Consider the following 22,182-nt stretch of genomic DNA (forward strand, 5'->3'; position numbering starts at 1 on the left):
GGATGATATCAAACCTGCTTTCGATCCAGTTATGCTCTGGGCTTTTTGCAGTGTAGTCAGTCACTGTCGCTTCTTTTCCTAATACTTGCATTTTTTCAGAAATTGAATGGTTAAAGGAAGCTGCTGCTTGATTTGGATTTAGTAAGCAAAGAAATTCATACAGAAAGCTGCCTCAATTCTTCATACAGAATACTTCATTTTTCTCTGTGCTCGCAGTTTTTTGTGAATTTTTTTGTGTGTGTTTTAATGAAAAGAGTAAAATTTAGAATAAGTAAAATTTAATACGTGGAAAATGGTCTGATACTTTCAGGTTAGAATAAAATTGAATATTTTGAAGACCAGTGTCAGTTGGTAAAATTAAGCTCTTCTGCTCTTTCGCCATTTAGAGCTTAAATCTTTCCCATTATTCTGTCACTAAGCTTCCAATTAATCTTATGTAATTAGCACTTGAACTAAAGTACAAAATTTTAGATGTATCACATGCTCTGAGATTAATGTTTTGACACATAACATTGAAATTATATTGTCGTTTAATGCTGAACTCAGATTTGTTTCCTTTGAAAGTATAATCCATACTTTTGGTGTTTCCACTTACAAATTTATTTCGCATCTTTGGTTGCAAACCAAGGGGTATTGTCAATGTTCATCTGTTGTGAAATAAGGCAAAGTTGAAAATGTTTAATTTGTACTGAAAGGGATAACCCACATTTTTAGAAAGATGTTCCAACTGAAGATACTTTTATTCAATTCATTTTTTTATTTGCACCCTGTCTTCCTTGCCAGTCTTCATGGGGCCTGTGTCAGTCCTAGGCAGACCCTGGGGAAAGCATTTCATGTTTGCCCTGTTTTCACTCTGCTGCTGGTTTTGCCTTATGGCCACTGTTCCTATTGGTTGTCACTCTTAGAAAAGAACTTCAGCCATCATCTGATAAAACTTAACAGTCTTTCTTAAATAGGAGGGAAAGACATAAGATACCAAAGGGAATGAAAGTAAGTAAACACTGGATTGTTACCCCAAGACAACGAGTGAATAAAAGGAGTATGGGGCTCAAAGCAAAAAAGTAAAAGAGAGTATTGAAGTGGGACACTAGCTGCTGCTCATTCCTCCCTGGAGGCATCCAAGAACTTCTACCAACTCATTCAGAAAGCCCAGAAACAACAGCTCTGGGACTGTTGTAGCTCCCACCAGCACTGGAATCCCACCTCAGGGGTGCATCTCCTGGAGTTGTTTGAAGAGCAAGCTGGTAAGACTGTGAGTAAAACAGTAGGGAAGATTCTGGAGGGCCCCATCTCCACATGTACTCCTCTGCCACAAGAAGGGCATAAATCTGAACAGCCAGTCATCATGTCCATGTCCATTACTCCGTGGAGGTTTTCCAATTTATGCTTCTGGTGAGCTGTAGAATTAGCTCAGGAAACAAGCTGTCCCCCAGGAGACAGTCTGCAACAGTACCTTGGCTTGATAGGCAGACTTGTAATTACCTTAAACTCATCAGGCTCTAATTTGATTAGCCAGCTTGACGGCTTTATGCCAGAGCTTACAAAAAATCCCAAACAAACCACAATGAGCTGGCAAATGAAATCCCTGATAACCAGAATCTAAGGCTCTGATTCCCACACAATGGCATCTGACACATTACTTGGGTTTTACAAGGAACTGCCTTATTAAATGCTTACCTGTAGCCCTAACATGAGTTGGTGAATTTTTTTTATGTATTTGCTGTTGTTCTTTTTATCTTTGTGGTAAAATTAGATGACATTACCATATATAATTAATTGATTTGATAGATTTATTTATTTTTATATTAAAATATTATAATCCTTTATTTGTGCTATAATTTTAGAGCCAGAGACAATTTGTAAGAGGCTGTATTTATTTAAAATACATTTTCCCTCTCATCATAGGTGGGATAAATAAATATTGTGAAAACAGTGGCTGAAGTATAGCCTGTCACCAAAACTTAATTCATCTTCTGCTGCTGTGGATGGATAATGCCTTAGTATATAATTGGTTATTTCCCCCTTTCTCTTCCTCTCCCCAAAACCTCTACAGATTTTTCTTTCTCTCTCCTGTATTACACCCAAAATACTTGATTAATGTTGATTGGAAGCAGATTAATTTAAATTTCAGATCTTCAGAAGTCAGTTTGGATTTTTATCTTCCTATGACTACCTGTTTGCTTTCAGTTGTATTTCTGTGGAACTTATTTACATTAATATTAAAGCTAGTAAACATTAGAGATTAACATTCAAAAGTTGTAAGAAAGATGAAACCAATCTTGTATGAAATTAGGCCAAGGTCTGCATAAATTTTGAGTTAACACATAAGGGAAATGAATGCATTTTTAATTGTTTTCTTTCTTTTGTGGGGCCATTCTGGAAAAGCAGATTTTTAAATTTTATATAAAATTATATTAAAACATATTTTTAAAATAAATTATTAGGAAGATAGTAAAAGTAATTTGCTTCATGGATCAGTCTTTATTAAATAGGATGTTAGGAGGTGTTTTTAATGAACAATGGAGGCAATGTAATATATGGCAAACCAACTTCTTGAATTGCAAATACCCCTGCATACAGTCCTAAAAATCACATGCAGGGGTTAGGTAGAGGGATTATTTTAGTACCTACAAATCAATATTCTCACACCAAATTTTCAAAGAAACATACATGTCATGAGACAGTTGTGTTCCTTGTGTTCTCCCAGCAGCTGGTGGCTTGGTTTTAGTATCACTCATTGCTTACATGACTCTGAATTTGGATTTATTGCCTTCTGAAAAATTTCAGGGATTTGAAGTACAGGGCAGTAATACTTCTGTAGCCAGGCAATATAATAGCGCTACCATTAAAGCTGCTTAACTTTACAGGGAATGTATTTTATATTGTGTGTCACAGAAATCTCATGTTTTGCTACTTTAAAAGGGTGTCTTTGGTAAAAAATATGCTTTAAAAAATTAACATAAGGAAACCTTACTTTTCATTATATGGAAAATTAACCACATTTCTTGGCTGATTTTACTGATGAACCTCTATAGTTCTGTATCTGCCCATGCCCTATATTTGCTGCTTTGTTGTTTTTTGGGGGTTTTTTTTGGAAAGTACAGATGGTTTCTCCCCTAGGGTATGTTTGCAATGTTGCCCATGGTGTAGAGTTGTGGCACCTCACCTCTCTAGCTATAGAAAACAGTCTGAGAAGGACAGCATGGAGCTTTGTGTTGGCTTATTTATTGCCAGCCTGTTCCTACATTTACTCCAAGTGCTTCAGAGATGGATTTGAACTCTGCCATTCACTGATTCTTAATTTCTAATATTGTTGGCATAGAAAAATGTGCTTAGTTAAAAATCTGACTGCTTTGAATGCAAATCAGAAAACCAAGTTGCCTGATCTGAATTGAGGATATATTTCTTCATTATTTTTCTTTTCTGTGTGCATCTGCTTATGTATCTATGGATCCAGTGGGCAACTTATAAGAAAACGTGGTTATAAATATCTACATTTAAGATGTCAAGAAAGGTTAGCTATAATTCAAGTGATCAATTTCATGTTTTTAATTTTTTTTCCTGATTAGAAATTGAGCTTTAAAACAATTACTATAGTGAAACAACATTTTTTTACTAAAAATACTGAAAATCCTGATGGTAAGGTTTGATTTTTAAAAAAAAATTATTTTAAGTTTTTGTATGTGTGTTATTGTTTTTTGCTGGGTTTCTTTAGGACAGACTGTATTTCACTGAATTGCAAGACACCTGCCATAATAATTTGGTTGTTGGATCTACCCTCTCTTTCTCTTCTTCAAGTATATAAAACTTGTATTTTAACATTTTATAGAAATGTATATATGTGTAGCATTAAATTATTTTGTAGTTTATTTGTGGGTTTTTCACTAAAACAATGGCTTCTGGTATTTTTTCAGGTGTCCAAAGATCTTCCAGAAAAACAGAAAGAAATAGAGATTCTGCTAAAGGATTTTGTTGAACTCGATCAACAATTAAATCAGGTGATATTGTGGGTAACACCTGTCAAGAACCAGCTAGAGCTTTACAACAAAGTGGGTCAGCCAGGAGCCTTTGATATTAAGGTAAATTTTCCTCCATTTTAGAAAAGCATTGGAGTACTTAGTGGTCAAAAATTCAGTTGCAGCATCAGCTGATTAGTGTTTATTAATGATGTAACTTTGAGGCAGAAGTCAGCAATAGTTTCCAGAAGTTCAAAGCTCTGGGAATTAAGGAAACCTTTTATTCTTTTCTACTGAATGGTTTCTAGTGAGAGGGCTGATTAGAACTAATGGTTCCAAGATGATATATGGGTATAACCTATTATTTTTGCCATATTATATGCATGAAAAAAATAGCCCCAAAAGTCAATGCATCAAATTTTAATATATAGTGAACTAAAATTCATTATATCAGTGTTGAACCATTAAAGCTATTTCATTAAATCTATTATGACTATATGAAAATCAGAACATTTAGGACCCTAATGCAATTCTGATATTGCAAGGAAAGATATTTAACTGCACAGATAACACTCCAGAATCAATAAAGGAGATTATCCAATAACTGTGAGAAAAATATTTGTAATCTGATCATTGATATATATTTAAGTATAAAAAATATGCCTGTGTACGGATTGAGTGAGGCTACAGGAATTAAGGGTGAAAAATACTGTCTAGAATCAACTGTCCTCCTGGGTGTACACTTAGATCTTTTGGCCTTGCGCTTTATCTATGCATACATGGTCTTCAAATAAACTGAGGAAATATTTAAAGTACAATATATCATCAAAATCTCTGAGGTTATAGTTTATAGTACCTCAGTATCTTGTTCACAAGGTGAAGATTAGACAGAAGACACTGAGCTTTGTTTTGCATCAATTTGATGGTGCAATTTTCAGTGGAAAATGAAAAAAAATACAAATATTGAAAAATTTCTTGTCTTGCAAGAAATGGAATAATACCTGCTCCTAAAGATGCTTGGTTTTGCAGGGCATGTTTATTAAGTTTGCTTTAACTTAGTTTCTGCTAAGGAACTGGTTTAATGCCCAAACACTTTATAAGCCATTCAATCACATTATATAAAACACCGAATCTCAAGTCCTGTTGCAGTCCTATAATTGACAGAATGAGTTCAGCAATAGCATTTGTTCCCTTTCTAAAGGATAAAATTAGTGTAGCTTTTTGCAAATGTCATTTTATGTACTGAATGACTGATGGAATTTTGGTTTCAAGAAAACTAACTCTTTATCTCGTGTCGTTTAAGAAAAATTTTTAGGTGATTCAAAAATTTTTCTATTTTGTTCCTGTTTTTCTAGAATGATTCCACCATTGAATTTTATATAAAATGAAAATAGGGCTAAATTTCTACAAAATATAGGACTATAGTTTTCCATACTTATTGTGAGTGAAATGTTCTGCTTGGTTCTTCCATCTTGTAGTGATGTGACTAGAATATTTCTGAAAATTTGTTGAAAGAACAGGAAAAAAAAACAAAGAAAAAAAAAATTAAAAATCTGTAGTCCTGAAATGGAGGGAGGAAGTCATGTATGCCCTGAGAGGTGAGGGAACAATGAAGAGCTCCAAAGAAACTCAAATATGATTTCTCTCTGTAAAAGACTCCACCACATTTCTTTCACAGATAAATTTATATCACTTTCCATTTCATCGCTTTTTTTCTTCCTTTATATCAGTTTTGTAAAGAGTGCCCAGTTTTGGTTGTAGACAACCTAGCTGTGATTATAAGAACTTTAAGGATTACTGGGACTACTACTATTATAAGGACTGTAATCATATGAAATGTATTTGCTTCTTATCTGCATGTTATCTATGTGGATTGCTTTTAAAAGCCACAGATTTAACTTCTTTAAGATGTTAAATTAAGTTTATCCAGACGGTAGGTTACTTTTGGCAGAGAGAAATTTTTACATTTAAGAGACTTTATTAATTATCTCTGAAGGCAGATTATATCCTCAGAACCTTTTTTTAAGATTTAGCAGAGTAAGACCATTAATAACTACAAAACTCATTAAGAATGAGTAGATATAATTTAGGAAAGCAGCCTGTTCTTGAGAGTGTTCAACTTTACGCTCAACTTCAAACATACACATAAAAATACACATAAATATAAACATTTCAACATTGTTGAAATGTTTGTATTTATGTGTATTTTTAAATTGCTATCCTAATTGCAATTTAAATTAATTTAAAGTGTATCTTATCTATGGAAAGGATGTGTCTTTTGCTCTGGTATTCCCAGATGCTGTATAAACAGTCAACATTTATTCTACAACCATTTTAATGCCTTCACCAATATCCAAAGAACACTGAAATCTCTCCTATAGGATTTCATAACTCCTTTTCTCAGAAAGAAGAGTGACACTTATGATCACCTAGTAGAATGAAAAACATAGTGATAATAATTTTAGAAAAGAGACTGGATACAAAATTTTACAAATAATCTTTTTGGACACTCTAAGAGCTTGGAAGATATGAAGCAGAAGTTTAAAACTGGCTATCACACTTGTAAATAAAGCACTGGAGTGAAAAAGACCAGATTTATGTAATTCCTCAGGAAAACCAGACTATTTTGATTATAGGATTTGATGTAGTGGCTTGCAAATTTTAATTTTAATTTCATTGGAGACATTGTCTTCTATGAAACGTCTGTCAATCTTCTTCATACTCTTACTAAGCCTGCAAGGTAAAGTTCTCCTTTCTCCTCAGCCATTAAGTCCTCTCCTGACTTTTGTTTTCGAAGGTGTTTTTGCAGAAAAAGAGTTCCAAAATTAACATGAGTGGGTACAAACTTTAAATATTGTAAGATTATTAATTTCTAAAAGCCACAAAATATTGAGTGTTAGAAATTTTCTGACCTCAGAAGCAGGTTGAAAAAATGGTAAGACCATTTTGGGGTGGATAGGTAGAAGAGAAAGAGGACGTGTTTATTTTAAATGCATGACTGGTGTGTCTTTAGCTTGTTAGCAATATTATGTTGAAGTAATATGCCTATTTTAAAGCAAATTTCTTGCATTTTTACTTATATTTAGCAAATTTCAATTACAGAAATTTGTGGTAGCTGAAATTCAAAATTGATACAAAAAGTAAAGTGCATCTAAAATACCAATTATCACTATTCTGAAAGAATTTTCCAAAATACAGTGATTTATTTCTCTCAAAACCATGCCAACCTTTGCTTCTGACAGGCAACTATAATCTGATAACTATCATTGAATTTTCTTCCTTATATCAAGGGGTATAATAAATGTAGGTCCTTATCAGATAATCTGATGTAACCTTTTGAACAATATTGATCTATATAATACATGCCTAAAAAGTACATAAAGGAGAATATCTGGGAATTTCACTTTCACAACTCACACTGATAACTTTCAGTTTCTCTAAATTAATACCAGTTTAAAAGTCCATAACTTTTTTCTGCCTGTACAAATCAGCTATTTAAAAGACTTGAGAAGTCCCATAAATTTACTTAGAAGAAAAGTTAAATAAAATCTCCAGCAGTATTAACCTTTAATGGTGGCAAAAAAGTAATTCTATGAGAGTAAAAAGGTACAACCAAAGGCAAAATTATTATATGTTGTTACAGAGAACTTGAAAAAGTAAGAGTTTGAAGACACAATACATAATTGGGCTTGCCGACAGGTAGAGCAATTAAATTCCTTCCTATACTTCTTAAAAATGCATCTTTGCTAGTAATTATGAAGTGCCCAGGACCATTTATTGGCCTAGAGGTTGACTGGTGCAGCACAGCTTGCATCCTTTCAGCAACAATCCCAACTCCCCCAAGAACACAGTTGCATCCAAAGTTCCTGTTGCTGCATCTGCGGCTGGTGCTAATCCCCAGCCATGCCAGGGCATTGCCTCAGATCTTGCAGTTTGTCCCATGCTGGAAACAAAGCTCACAATTTAATAGTGTGGGTAGTTATGCTGAATAACTTGAGCATATGCCCTCTCCCTTTTTAGTTCATTACTTCTGTCACCACATAAAAAATCAGGGAAGGATGAAAATTAGTTATACTAAAATAAGAGTCGTTAAGATTTAATTATTGAGATGTCTCTACCCAAATTAAGGTGCAAACAAGATCATATGCTGAAGTCAAAAATACAGATTTTATTTAACTTTAAAATGTGAGGTAGAGAGATAGAATGAAATAGAAGAGAGGGGAGAGAGAGAGTGAGCAAGAGGAAGGGACAGAGATGGGTTGAGCAGAAGATAGCACCACCCATGGATCCAACAGTGTCCTGTTGGTCTTCCTTCACCAAGAGCATCTCAATGGAACTTGGGGTCCCCAAGTTCATTTAAAACTTTTCACTATTTAAAGACTCTTGCAACCAAAGGAATTAATGTTCATTGGCTAAATAGTTCATAGTTCCAGATACTTAATACCTGTTGTTTCCTACACTTCAATCCCAGGTTTAGTAAAAACAAATAGACAGACAGGCTCTTTCCTGCTTCACAGTAATGCAATCAGAAAAGAGAAGAGTTGAAGATGCAGACATAAAAAGGTTGGACAAGTCCAGCATGTTCCTTGGTCACCCATGTGGAGTAAGACCTCGTGGTGACCAAGGTACAAACCAGGTGACTTCATAGTCCTACAATCCCTGGAACATTCTATCATTTGAGGTTTTGGGCAACATCTTAGCTTCTAAAGTATGTACAAATGTCAGTTTTAAAAGCAGCAAAAAATGTTAAGAAAAATATGAACATTACTAAATTGTAGAAACAAACTTTTTAGATATTCAGTCCCAGAAAGCATAATGTACTTTACAACAGCATTTACTATAAAATATATCTCCTGCTGATTTTTTTTTCCTTTCAGCTCATTCTGCTATCATAACTCTACACTTACCTCAAAGGATTACAGTATGGCTCAGTAAACTCTAACATATTTTATGCCATTATGAGTTGTCTTCATAATTTTCTTGGCCAGAATTTAGAGGCTGTAGTATCACAATTAGGACCCACACCCTCAGTTAAAATAATTTTTAGCAGTGATGTCAAAAATCACAATTGAGCTTTAATAACTCATTTCTCAATACGTAAGAAATGTATGTATTGAGTAAGAGTAGAGAAAGGATTCTTCATTCTCAGGATGTAGAAAACCTCTGTACCAGTGTTTGCTTCACTCATTATTTTCACCCTTAATTAGAGTTTTGTTCTATAAACTGTAAACTGTATATATATATCTTTTAAATTTAAGAAACTGTCCAAATAAATTGACATTGAAGTGCATATTTGCAGGCTACAAATGTAAAGTATTAAGATAGATCTTTGTTCTTTTCGTTGAATATTTTTTTTACCACATTGACGTGATCATTTCCAATAATAACATATATGTAGACTGCACTTGTGAAATACTCATGTATATGCATGGAGAAAGCATGAAATCTACATCTTTAAGAGAGTCTTGACTCCTCTGCTACTTGTGAGCACTGGAACTCTTCCAGGTTTGCAGTTTACCAGCTTCTCATGCATGTAGAATATATTTCATATTGTGCCTTTTATAACTCCGATTTCCCAAGCTTGACAGTGACTCTGTCTGGGTTTGTTCATTGACCTGAGTTTACCCTCATTCTGATAGCTATTTTGCATGATTTAGTATTCATACTTCACAAACTTAGATGGTATCATCATGAATTTCCAATTTTACAAAATGGTGCCAAGGAAATAGTACAACAGTTGTTTACATTACAGCATGGAAAAAGATTGGAGTAGTTAACAGAACAGCTCTGTTTACAATACAGCTTCTGCCAGCATTGGTGTCTAAGCCATGGGTGTTGCAGCCACAGTCAGTGGATGCAGCCATGGCAGGAGAACCTTTCATCAATGACATGCTGAAGCTCAACGCTTACTATGTCATTGTTTTTTACATGCTGGTAATTTTTTTTTTTCAATCAGTAACTTCTCTCAATACTATTGACTGTGTAATGCCTTGATTTTCCTGTTCCTGCTTTCAATTTATGTTGATCAACCTTATTTTTCTTAGCTATTTTTCCTCCTCTGTCAATAAAAAAATCCACAGCTAAAGATGTGCATTTTCTAACTCCTGCACATTCAAATACCATAGTTTTGCTGGTTTTATTGCCGCAATCTTTATTCATATAAGTAAACCTGAGTCCTAGGAAGTGATGGCTGCTTTTCAACTCTTAATGCAACCATATCCCCTCAGTGTAAGTCTGAGACTGTGCAGGATAACATGGTTGATATGAAATACTCTCTGTCAGTGAAGGAATTTTGACATGAGGAAGTTTATTTAGCATTTTCAGATCTGCCTGGTTCCTGACCCTAACAGCACTATCTCCAATTTTGCCTTGCTTCTTGGACTCTCTAAGGGTAGCCTTGCTTCTTTCAAGTCTGTGGCAATTTCATAGTATTTTGAGATACATTTCCCAGGGTACTTTCGTGGTATTTTGGGCTAGAAATGTGTGGGATATCCATCTAACAGCAGGAGATAGCAGATTTAACAGCAGAGAAAGCTCTGTAGCAATTACTGAAGTGTGGACATCCACGAACTTCTAATAGGATGGTCTCTACCTTCCCTTTTAACCTAGACACTGCTGACAAACATTTTGCCAGTTTGGGTTTTTTTGTTTTTTTTTTTTTTCAAAAAATATTAATATTAAAAAGAGCCTCTAAAACAAGCCCACAAATATTGCTGGGCTATTAAAATATTATATGAAACATTTATACAGAAGCAGTTACAACTCCAGCATGCGGTATGGCAACCCTGCAGCTGACTTTGAACAGTCAACAATTTGTCATCTCTGAGATATGCATAGCAATTGTATAGTTGGTTCAGTGAAAGGTCAGAAGATACTACTCTGGTCATCCAGTCAAACCTGCTTTATAAAGTCATCCTTTCTGTTTTCTGCCTTATTTTCTGCTTGAACTGCAACACACCTCTCTCAAAAATAATAATAAAAAAATCCCAGATGAAACCAAACCAACCAAGACTGGTTTCTAATTTCCACATATGAACAGTCATCCGCATCTCCTCGTAAATTACTTCAACGGTTAAGTTAAAAACCTGCACATTTTTCCTCAGCTGAGTTTATTTAACTCCATCTTTCTGTCACTGCTTTGTGACAGAGAGAGGTTCAATACTGTATTAATAGACAGTAATTACTAAACCCTTTTGTTCACCATCAGTCCTGTTGTTCTAATTCAGACAAGAAAAAAAAATATGGAGTATCTAATTAGTATTAGTTCAAAAAACAATTATTGTAGTGGTCAAAGCAATTATTTTTTGGTCCTGATAATAGTGTGGTTATCTTTAATCACAAGCTTTTTTGGCTAAGTCAGATAATCAAAGTCTAAGTAGGTGGCAAATGTTGCTATAATGGAAGATATAGTCGCTTCTTCATTGCCTCTTTAATGGAACATTTAAGGACATACATGAGCACTTAAATGTTTATTCTGATCCAGTCATCCAGACTTAATATACTTAAACCTTTTAGGGATACGTTATTCTGAACATGTGGATATAGACCTATATTTTACACTTTGAAACAGCCTTGCCTATGGCATCAACAATCTGTGGAGCTCCAAAGTTATGGCTCAAGGAAGTTGTGCAAATACTGACCTTTATATCATCTTACTGACTGTTCTGTTGAGATTTGTTCACTTCAGTTACAAGAAAAAAAAGGGGATCTTGGAAGTGATGCTGCTCTAGTTGACAGCATAAGAAAATACCTTCAGAAAATCTAGCCAACTTTTTTTCTTGATTTATCCCAGTTTTCTTTTCCTCTAAATATTTATTTCCTGATAGTCCTGTTCAATCCCAATTCTGTGTATGACAGGACCCCAAGTAATTGAAAGTTTTGATTAGAGATTCCCAGATGTCTTGCTTACAGGAAGAACCCTAGAAAGCTTCAAGGCATGGTTAAATTCATGCTGTATTTTGAAGAACAGAGTGAGAATAATGGGGTTTTCTTAAGTGTATAAAAATCAAAATGACTGGATAAGACATACCAGAAATAAAAGCTTTCTTACTACAACCTACTGCAACTGTGACTAAGATAAAATTAACATTTTGCAATCTGTTACAGTCAGATTGCACTTTTTAAATGAAGTCCATGTAACATTTGTGGTGTGCTAAGGCTTTAGAAAAATACTTTAAGTGGGAGTTAAAAGCTTTTTTACGGCCAAAAAAAAGCCAACTTCTAACATGTACATAGTAAAGCTGCTTTATTTTGTTGTGATGTAATCAACAAGATACTATTAGCCAAAAACAATTTGAGAAAGTCAAATATGTAAAGAATGAAAAGTATGTTGTCTAGTAAGCTAAGAAAAGCTTACAAATTGGCTAATGCTTATATGATGTTAGTTGCTAGTAAATTTTATCTATTACTGGGGATTATTTACTTTTACTTTGTTATTTAGTATTTGAAATCTAAGGGTCAGTATTTTTATAAAGGCAAACAGTCTAAGTCTTCTGAAAAATTTTAATTCATAAATTTTTTCAGCCCTGCTCAATTAGCAAAATAAAACTTGGGTTTTTTTTGCTCCCCAGTTGTGCAGTCCAGAAACACCTTAGTTAACCTTGAAAAGAAGTATCTAGAACCTCTAATATCTTTTATTACTCATAGCAATCTTCATTTAATAACCTTTTCAATTTTTTTTTCCATCTAAAACATTCTAAGTTTCTGAGGTGGTGAGATTTATTTAGTGAATTCCTACTTCAAATACAAAATTTTGAAAGAACAAAAGGCTTCAGAAAAAATGAACAGTAATATTTTAGTGCTTAAAAGAGCCTGGAACATATTGTAAACTTGCCAAGGATTGGTGTACTTTAATTTTGAGGTTTGACTAGTGTAGTCCAGAAAACAAAGGATGAATTCTATACTCTATACATTCTATATTTTTAATACCATTTCACCTTCATAGTTATCTACTGTATTCTTAAAATCAGTACTTTTAGATTGTAGAAATAATCTTAAATTAGTGGAAAAAGTCCATTAACTACTTTGGGTTAAAGTGTATGTAAAACAAAAGCTTTTCTTCCTCTGACTTTTTTTTTCTTTTCTTTTTTTTTTTTTCTTTCCTTTTTTTTGGTCAGTGGCAGCAAATGTAGAAAGTACACACAAAACTTCTTATAAGGACATTAAAATGCAGATATTTACCCAACCTTATTCCATATTCCTCTTTGTCTTATTGAACAAGCTGCACAGTGTAGTAAAGGCACACATCAAGTGAACAGTGCTTAGGTTTTCTTCTTTTGCATTTCTGGACTTTATTTTAATAAGTTGCATATTACTATTGTATGCATTTACATGGGGTCCAATTACATTTAGCACTTTCAGGAATTCTTTGCCACTGCAATGATTTATTCTTTTTAGCATCAAATGGCCTGGGATGCTCAGCTGATTCCAGTTCCCCTGCTGTTAAAAGAGGAACTGAATCTGCTCTGTTCCAACCTGAGGAGACAACCCCATCCTTCATGTTCTACAAACCTCTGTAGCTGGTGCTCCTTTCCTCTTCAGGAGAGCTCAGGATGTGTGGGATGGAAGGAAGGGTATGGGGAGAGGGCACAGAGGGGAAGAGGGAGGTGGTAGTGTCTGCTCCTCCTTCTCCTACCTGTTGAAAGCCTTAGGAGTCATCATCCCTCCTTCCAATCATAGGAAAAAGTTAAAGCTGCACTTTCTGGTAATTCTTTCTGGTCTTTACTTCAGCTCTGCCATTTCCCTCTGGAAAACAGTTTTCTAGCGTGATTGAGACAGATTTAGGTCATTATAGATGTTGAGGACATGGAAAAGATGGACAGAAATGAAATTCCTGTTTAAGGAATGGATGGAGAAATGATGCTTCTGGATAGGAAGTGAGTTGGCAGAATGCAGAAATTCATGTTTCTACTGCTAGCTCACTGAAAACCCTGCTGACCCTTTCAAATCATCTTCTTCAGACAATATAACAAACCACTTTATATTTTCCAGCCACCTTTGACTCTAAATCCTCTTGCAATCTCAATGGTCCTTTCTCCCTGTTTACTCAGTTTCCCAATCTTTTCCCTTTGCTCTCTCCTTACCTCTGGGTCACTCACTCCTCCTGTGCTCCTCTACACTTGAGTCCTTTTCCAAGGCATATACAGCCTTGATTTTTGCTTATACTGCTTCAAACTTTTTCTGAGTGTAGAATTATATCTGTTTACTCTTTGTGGTGGTCACTTGTCATATATTTTAAATAGCAAAATGAGTTTATTTTTGGCAGATAAAAACTGACCATCCTTAACAAAAAGTGAATAACTCTTTATTTTTAAAAACTAGCATGTATTTGGATTTTGTCTTTGATAACTTTGAATGGCAATAAGAAGGCTGTCAACTCTTGTCAATCACTTCATTATATACTTGACAACCTTAAGTTAGAACAGAAGAGAAGAGCAAGGCTGAGGAGTAGCAAACCTAATTCTAGATAAATAAAAGAAAATTACTCCACAGGAGAGAATGAAATTGCCAAGTGGACATTGCTGTATTTTTTATCCATCAGTGATCATTTGTCAGTTTTTTCTTGACAATCTGGGCTCAGATAAGTCAGATTTTTACACTTTACTCATTCTTTTACCTTTTCATTTTGCTAACATACTTTGAAAGGAATAGTTTTAAGTAGTGTAGTTTGTCTAAAAGAGCACATTAGGAATATGGACCTCAGAGATCTGTCTCATATTCTGGCATCAGCGCCAGATTTGGCAAAAGGCTGAACTGGGAAAACCTCTGATGATGACATTTAAACTACCTGTATCTTGATATTCTGTGCCTAAATCAGTTATGGTTCTTCCCTGAAATTTTCTTATGGGACTTCAAGGAGCAACCCAATCCATGTTTTGTTTATGAGCTTTGAGCATTTAAACATTGTGTCCAAATCTCTTCTGAAGAAATCTATTCCAGTTACGAGAATATTAAACAATATTAGCTGCAGGTGGCTTGTGAAAATATGGCAAAACTTTCCCAATGAGTAACCCTTTTAAATTTAATATACAACAAAATTTGCAGCCATAAGGATGGATTGGAAGCACTGTGTCCCAGCATCTCAGGAAGTTAAAGATTTTTGAAAGGCAATCAAGTATTTGATGTGTAGTAGTACTGTTTTTATTGGAAAAAATGGATAATAAATCAAGATGTGATTTCATTGTTGAAAGCATAAGCTTTTATAATTGAGGGTGAGTTAGAAGTTAGTGAGCTCATAGCTCAGCTTTGGTTTTTGTCTTCCTCCTTGTACTACTGATAACAGCTCAGGTACTATTCAAAGTGTTCTTAATATAAGTAAACAAATAAATACAAAACCAAACTTAGAGAAATGACAGGGCAGTTTACCAACGCTCAAGTGAAGTTAATACCAAAACTGTAGTTTGCTTCAGTGTAGTTACGCTTTCTAAGATAAGAAATTTCCTCTCCTATTCAACAAAACACAGTTTTCTAACATTCTCACTATCTTTTTCATATGTTCTATTCTTAACAGAAAACATTCTATCTCCTCAAAACACAGTTCTTGAAAGGCCTTGGATATATTCTTGATAATAGCATATTATTTATGAAACAGTAACTCTTTTGTAAGATTATATATTTTTTTCTCTACTGATCACAAGCAATTTAAAATACTGGAATCTGAAGAGGACCTCATTCAAGTGAATACTTACAGCTGCACAAGGTCCTATTAGTTTTGATTTCATTTGCTTTAGGTTGATTGCTATGTAATAAATATTAGAAACAGGCAATGTATGTCTTCATAGTTATTTGTATATTGGAAATGATACAAAGTTTTCATACCTGATAGATATTTGAATGTTTGATTTTGCTGATATAATTTTGGGTTATATTTGAGCCAAAATTGATTTATTTTTTACTTGCTGATTTAAGTTAAAATAAAAATTTATGCCTAAAGTGATTTTAGTTCTTTCTCACACCAAAGTTAGTGATAATGTGGAAATCACTCAATCCTGTTCAGATTTTGTGCAAAATTTCCAAGTAAAGGCAACATTGACATTGAGTGTAGTGCTGCAAACTTAACTCTTATGGGATGTTCTTGTTAAGAGAGTCAGTGTTTTTCACTGAAAAAATTTTGCATTTCAAGATGCTTGGCAGGGCAGGTGGGAATACTTTCTAAACAGTTGTTGTGGGTTAATGGTGGCAGGCAGCTCAGCCCCACACAGATGCTTGGTCACTACCTGCCCCCCTCCCATCCCTACCTTCCCAGTGGGATGGACAAAAGAACCATAAGAGCAAAAAAAGAGAAGGCTGGGGTGTTGGGATAAAGACAGTTTAACAGGTAAAACAAATCTGCCCATGCAAGCAAAGCAAAGAAAGAATTCATTCATCAGTTCCCAAGGGCAGGTAGGTGTTCAACTATCTCCAGGAAACCTGGGCTCATTCATGAGAAACAGGTACTTGGAAAGACAAGTTCTTTTGCTCCAGATGTCTCTTTTTCATCCTTCCCCACAGCCTTTATTGCTGAGCATTAGGTTGTATGGGCTGGGATATCCCTTTGGTCAGTTGGGGTTGGCTGTTGCCACTGCGTCCCCTCCCAGTTTGTTGTGCATCTCCAGCCTGTTTGGTGGTGGAGCAGCATGAGAAACAGAGAAGGCTTTGAATTTGTGTCAGTGCTACTCAGGAACAGCTAAAAGATGCCTGTGTTATCAACACTGTTTTCACTGTAAATGTAAAACATAGTGCCATCCAGGCTGCTGTGAGGAAAGTTAGGTTCATCCCAGCTATGCCCAATACATCCATGTAAGCCTGGGCCCAGCTGAATAACATTTGCTTACTAATTCTTTTCATTCTTTGTAATGAGAATTTTCTTTTTTTCCAGATGAAATCAATGGTTGTGATTCTATAAAGATCGGCTTCTGAGAACATATTTATGGAAGTTAAAACAAAAGTTGCCATCACTCAGTATGGATATAACTTCTCCATTTTCATTTGCAAACTAGGCAGTTGAAAATGAGCCAATAGCATTCTTTCCATACTATATGAACATAAATTCTATTTACTGACATCTACCTCCACTTCTGCTGTTGAAGTAATATACTGGAGCAGTCTTTGCCATTCCTTCCAGTGAAACTGTTGGAGGATAAATGGTAGAAATACATCCTCATACACATTCTTTTAAAATTATTTGTGGAAGACTAATACCAAAAGATGGGCATGTCTAAAAGCATGTTACAGTCAACAAACTAGTGCTAGACCAGTAACAGATTTTAATTTTGATTTCTTTCCTAGTTCCTTTTTGTAGCCAGAAACTCCTCTGAAAATTATTCTTTTACTAAACTTGAAAAGGGAATGAAAATTCACAGCTAAGCCCTGACTAAGAAAGAGAACAATAAGCAACTAAGAATTTGATGGTAAAATAAATAAATACATCAATTCTTCCCTCACAATTTAAATTATTTTAAAATCAGCTTATTGAATAAAACTTCATTATTTATGCAATAAGAGAGAATAAATTCTGATTTCTCTTTCCTGTTTACAAGAAGAAATTTCCTGGCTCAATATTTTTATAATTATGACCAAATTTCACTTGCCAGTCAAGGTGCTTGTGGTGTAACCCTTATCTGCTACTATGTTGATAGAAATAACTTTTCTTCCTCCAAAGCTGCTCTTCTTTAGCACCTAAGAACACAGAATACAAAGAGAGAGCTAATAAAATTATTGTGACTTCCCTTATTTTCTTGCTTGAATTTCTCATTTTGTTTTTCTGCCAAATTTCCTTTTCTCTATCAGTTCTCTTGGGTTTGTTATTATCTCTTTTTTATTATGCACTGTAAATAAGAGAGGATCTGCAGTCCTGGTGGAACAAGAGCAGCTATTTCATCCTGTCCTGTCCAGTCTCAAAATAAAATATTCTGAATCACATCCAATCTCAAAGAATACTGACTGCACCTTTCTGCAGTGCAACTGGATGATTAACTATGCTTTATCAGTATATGACCACCACAGCCAAATTCTTTTCATATCCTGTATCTGCAGGTCATGTCTCTACAGCTAATAATTTCATCTATCTTCAATACCTCCAGGAAATTTCCTTTTCAGGATAGACAGCTGCAATGGATAGATAGTGATTTCTCTGTGTGGGGAAAAATTACTATATTTCATCTCCTCTAGAAGTACAGAAGAAGCTCACAAATTTCTGATAGCCAGCAGGAAAACATGCTTTGGATAAAACATTTCAATCTGCAGAATGGTAGGATTTGCAATTCCAGGCGCTTTGCATGGCTTAAATTTTGGGACCTTCTTAGTTCTATTTCTTTGTGGAGGATTTCCTTGTTCTTCTCTTTCCTTCCCTTTTTCAGTACTAGGAATAGGGCATATTGGAGGGAACATAATAATGAAAAACACCATGTCTTAAAAGACATGATGTTGGCATATTTTACAAACTACACAAAGGCTGCACTTGTAGGTTTGCAAAGTGGTTATGAACTCTAAAATTGCACTTTTAGAAGAAAGAGGTCCTTCATGTAGTGGTCTTTTCTGTGTAAGAATTGTTCTCTCTCCATAATATTTCAAAAATCTTCCACATAGGTCAAGAATTATAATTGTATCAATTTTCCAGATTCTCATTAAAACCACGTGTCTTTTGTTTCCATACTTTACGCTAAAAAGCTGAATGTATCTCACAATATTCTTTTCTACATTAAGATAGCTTCTAACATGGGCTTGGGATCAAATTTTATTCTCACACATTTAGAAGATCAGTCAGTTAATGTAATAGGGGAAAGAATTATTATTTTATTTAATCATTAAAATGGCATTTTTAGAGGCAAGTGCATAAAACTTTGTCCACTAGTTACAGAATAATTTTAGTGATAAACTAATTTTACACCACTTTGACCTAGGCCACTAATGGAATGGTCTTTAAATTGAATTACTTCAGGGGCTTATTTCGTACTATTTTTCATAAATCCCTAAGACAGGAGGGATTTATCTGAATATGTAATTCAGATGTTCACAGAGCATTTTATTTCTATATAGAGATAACTAAATATTCAGAAAGTTATCAAACCTTTTCATCTGTCACATAAAAAGAACAGTGGTAAGAGCTTGCCTTTCCTTGAATTTTATCTAAATTGATTAAAGTCTTTATTCAGGAAGTTTTAATACTGGCAACTGCATTTTCCCCCCAGTGGATTAGGTTCCAACTCAAGATGGCCACAGAACTGTTTATAGCATATCTTGGGTGTATTCTAATAATATTGTATAAATATCCAAAGTGACTCCCAAGAATGCTGTTGACTGTACTGTCTGACCTGCCATCAAGATCTGGTGCTTACTGTGGTATAGCTGAACTTTGATGTATTTTAATTAAGTCTCCTCTGACCATTCTTCTTTGTGGTGGTTTAGCTTGTTATCCTGCTCCATGAATGAGAATATACAGAGCTAAGTCAACGGAAAAAAATGAGGTCACTTTTTTAGAATCAGAATTCTAGAAAATGGGAATGTATTCCTGTTTTCTATCTACTGCCTTTTTTTTTTTTTTGGCATGTGAGAAAAAATGAGACACTCAGAACCTCACCACTTATTTATGGCTTTTTCCTTAATGTGTGGAAATAGTAACTTGAAAGATAGATGTGAATGTTTGCTGGAATTTCACATCTACAGCTGTTAATAAAGAAGGATAATGTTGTAGGTGACTCCTTCCAAGAGGACTTGAGGGCCCTGTATCCAAACTGGATCCATCCCACAGAGAAGTATTTTGCCTCTCTGGGGTCCAGATAAGAGACATGATTAAGAGACTCCCTGGACTCTGATTATTACCCACTTCTGGTTGTCCAAGTCAGCAGTGACAAGAAGTTCTAGAGTAATCAAAAAGGACTTCAGGGCACTGGGATGACTGGTTGGAGGGACAGGAAAAGGAACATTTTCCTCAATCCCTTTGGTAGCAAGGAAGAATTCTGAAAGGTCCAGAACACACCTGATCAATACATGTCTTAAAGATTGTTGTCATTGCACTTTTTGATCAGGGGTGGTTTATACAGCACCAGCCCTATTGGAGAAAGATGGAATTCACTTGTCTAAAAGGGGGAAATGTTTGCAGTTTGCAGGAGTGTTGATCTTCTGAAGGGCAGGAAGGTTTAGCAGAGGGATCTGGACATGCTGGAGCAATGGGCTGAGGGCAGAGTCTCAAAGAGGACAAGTGCCAGGTCCTGCCCTTGGGTCACAACAACCCCAGGCTACAGGCTGGGAGAAGAGTGGCTGGAAAGGTGCCTGGAGGAAAAGGAGCTGGGAGTGCTGGTCAGCAGCAGCTGGACATGATCCAGGTGTGCCCAGGGTGCCAGGAAGGCCAATGGCACCTGGCCTGGATCAGCAATAGTGTGGCAGCAGGACCAGGGCAGGGATTGTCCCCCTGTGCTCGGCACTGATGAGGCCACACCTCAAATCCTGTGTCCAGTTTTGGGCTTCTCACTACAGGAAAGGCATTGAGGGGCTGGAGTGAGTGCAGAGAAAGGCAGCAGAGCTGGGGAAGGAGCACAGGTCTGATGAGGAGCAGCTGAGGGAGCTGCAATGGTTTAGCCTGGAGAGAAGGAGGCTCAGTTTGATCTCTCAAACTCCCTGAAAGGAGATTGTAGCCATGCGAGGGTCTGTCTCTTCTCACAGGCAACCAGTGACAGAGCAAGAGAATATGGTCTCAGGCTGAGCCAGGGGAGGTTCAGGTTGGACATGAGAAAGAATTTTTGCACCAAAAGGATGGTCAGGGGTGAATATGCTGCCTGGGGAAGTGGTGGAGTCGCCATTTCTGGAAGCGTTCAAGAAGTTCAAGTTCCAAGCACTACATGCTATAGTTTAGCTGAAGTGGTAGTGTTTGGTTGAAGTGTTGTCTGTAATCAGAAGAAAAGCTTTTCCAAACAATGTTAAAGTGCTAATATAAAGAGCAGCTCTTTAATTAAAGCTTTCAGGTGCACAAATACAGCTATGCAGGCAAGAAATATAGGATTTCTACAATTTTTATAAGGTTAATTAATTAATCTCTCTATCAGGTACACCCAGTTGCACACCAGTTGCCTGGTGACCCACCCTTGGGCACCTTGGAGTGTCTCCAGGTGGTTCTTGTTTTGTGTCTCAAATGCTGGTGCAAAACAAGATGTCCTTGTTAGAAATTCTTTTCTCGACAATAAGACTAAACAGAATTTCAAGAGTGTAACATAATGTGTTAGAAAGAGTTAGATATTGTTCTAAAGTATGAAAAATGGTAATAAAGTTCTAGAAATTCTAAAACTATATATTAAAAATCTACAAAGCTACAAATAAATGAAAAAGCTAAAAAACTTTAGGTATCAAAAGGTTGGACTTGATCATGGAGGTCTTTTCTAACCTTAATAACCCTCTGTGCATGAATAAGACCCGCCTCTGAGAATTCTCATTACAAGTTATGCTCTTCTACATCTAAACAAATGAAAAACATATTTAAATGTAGTTTTCCATTATCATGTTTAATGTATATGGAGATTTATATCTGGTTATTTCATAAAAGTTTGTTTGAAATTAAAAGCAGCCAAACAGTTTTAGATTTTAGATTTATTATATTTGCTTGTTACGCATCACTGCCTTGTCTTGATAAGTAAAGAGAAATTGTTCAGTGCTTCTCGTTTCCTGTGAATAAATTCCCTCCTTTAATTTTCATTTAATGTACTGTTTTGCTAAAAAGAGGTCATGAAACAACTTGAAACAGGAGGTTTTGAAACAACTCACTATACTAATTTCAAAGTTGCATTTTTTTTTTGTTTGAAGGCTGTAATTAAGATTCCATTTTTGTATTGTATTTCACTGTGAAGACACAGACTTAATCACCCTGAACTTCCTCTACTGTCCCAGCAGAATATTTCCAAAGGATGTAGGCTCATGGGGAAATTGACCCCAAAAGTCGCCAATGTTACCAGGGAAGGTGAATCAGTGCTTGTGATTCTTAATATAGACCAATGCTGTAGTGGACTGGGCCTCCTAAAATATGTGCAGCATATGTCAAACAGCTTGTCTGTGTCTGCTAGGATAGTTTCCATCCCTTGAAATAACATATGCCAAGCCATGAAATTTTATCTTCCATTGGCATACACACCAGAGGTTTAGTCAATATATTTGTTTCAGCTAGGGAATAGGAATTTTCTGAGTTCTGAGCTATATCAATAGACTTTCATAGGCCAGGTGGGGCTGTAGACAAGTCCTTGCCACTTTTTCAGCCTGTAACTTT

The 22,182-nt window shown here is 35.5% G+C and overlaps 1 protein-coding gene across 4 annotated transcripts in view; it reads left to right on the forward strand.

Annotated features, from left to right (window-relative positions):
• Window positions 1–22,182, forward strand: part of LOC102033021 (dystrophin) — a 391,913-nt gene that overhangs the window by 23,157 nt on the left and 346,574 nt on the right. For all 4 annotated transcript variants that reach the window (XM_031063886.1, XM_005429311.2, XM_031063887.1 and 1 more), the window contains exon 4: window positions 3,915–4,079. The gene's annotated coding sequence lies outside the window, so the exon portion shown is untranslated. The remainder of the gene's footprint in view (window positions 1–3,914; window positions 4,080–22,182) is intronic.

This window comes from Geospiza fortis, unplaced genomic scaffold (genome assembly GCF_000277835.1).
Source record: "Geospiza fortis unplaced genomic scaffold, GeoFor_1.0 scaffold331, whole genome shotgun sequence".
Classification (NCBI taxonomy): Eukaryota; Metazoa; Chordata; class Aves; order Passeriformes; family Thraupidae; genus Geospiza; species Geospiza fortis.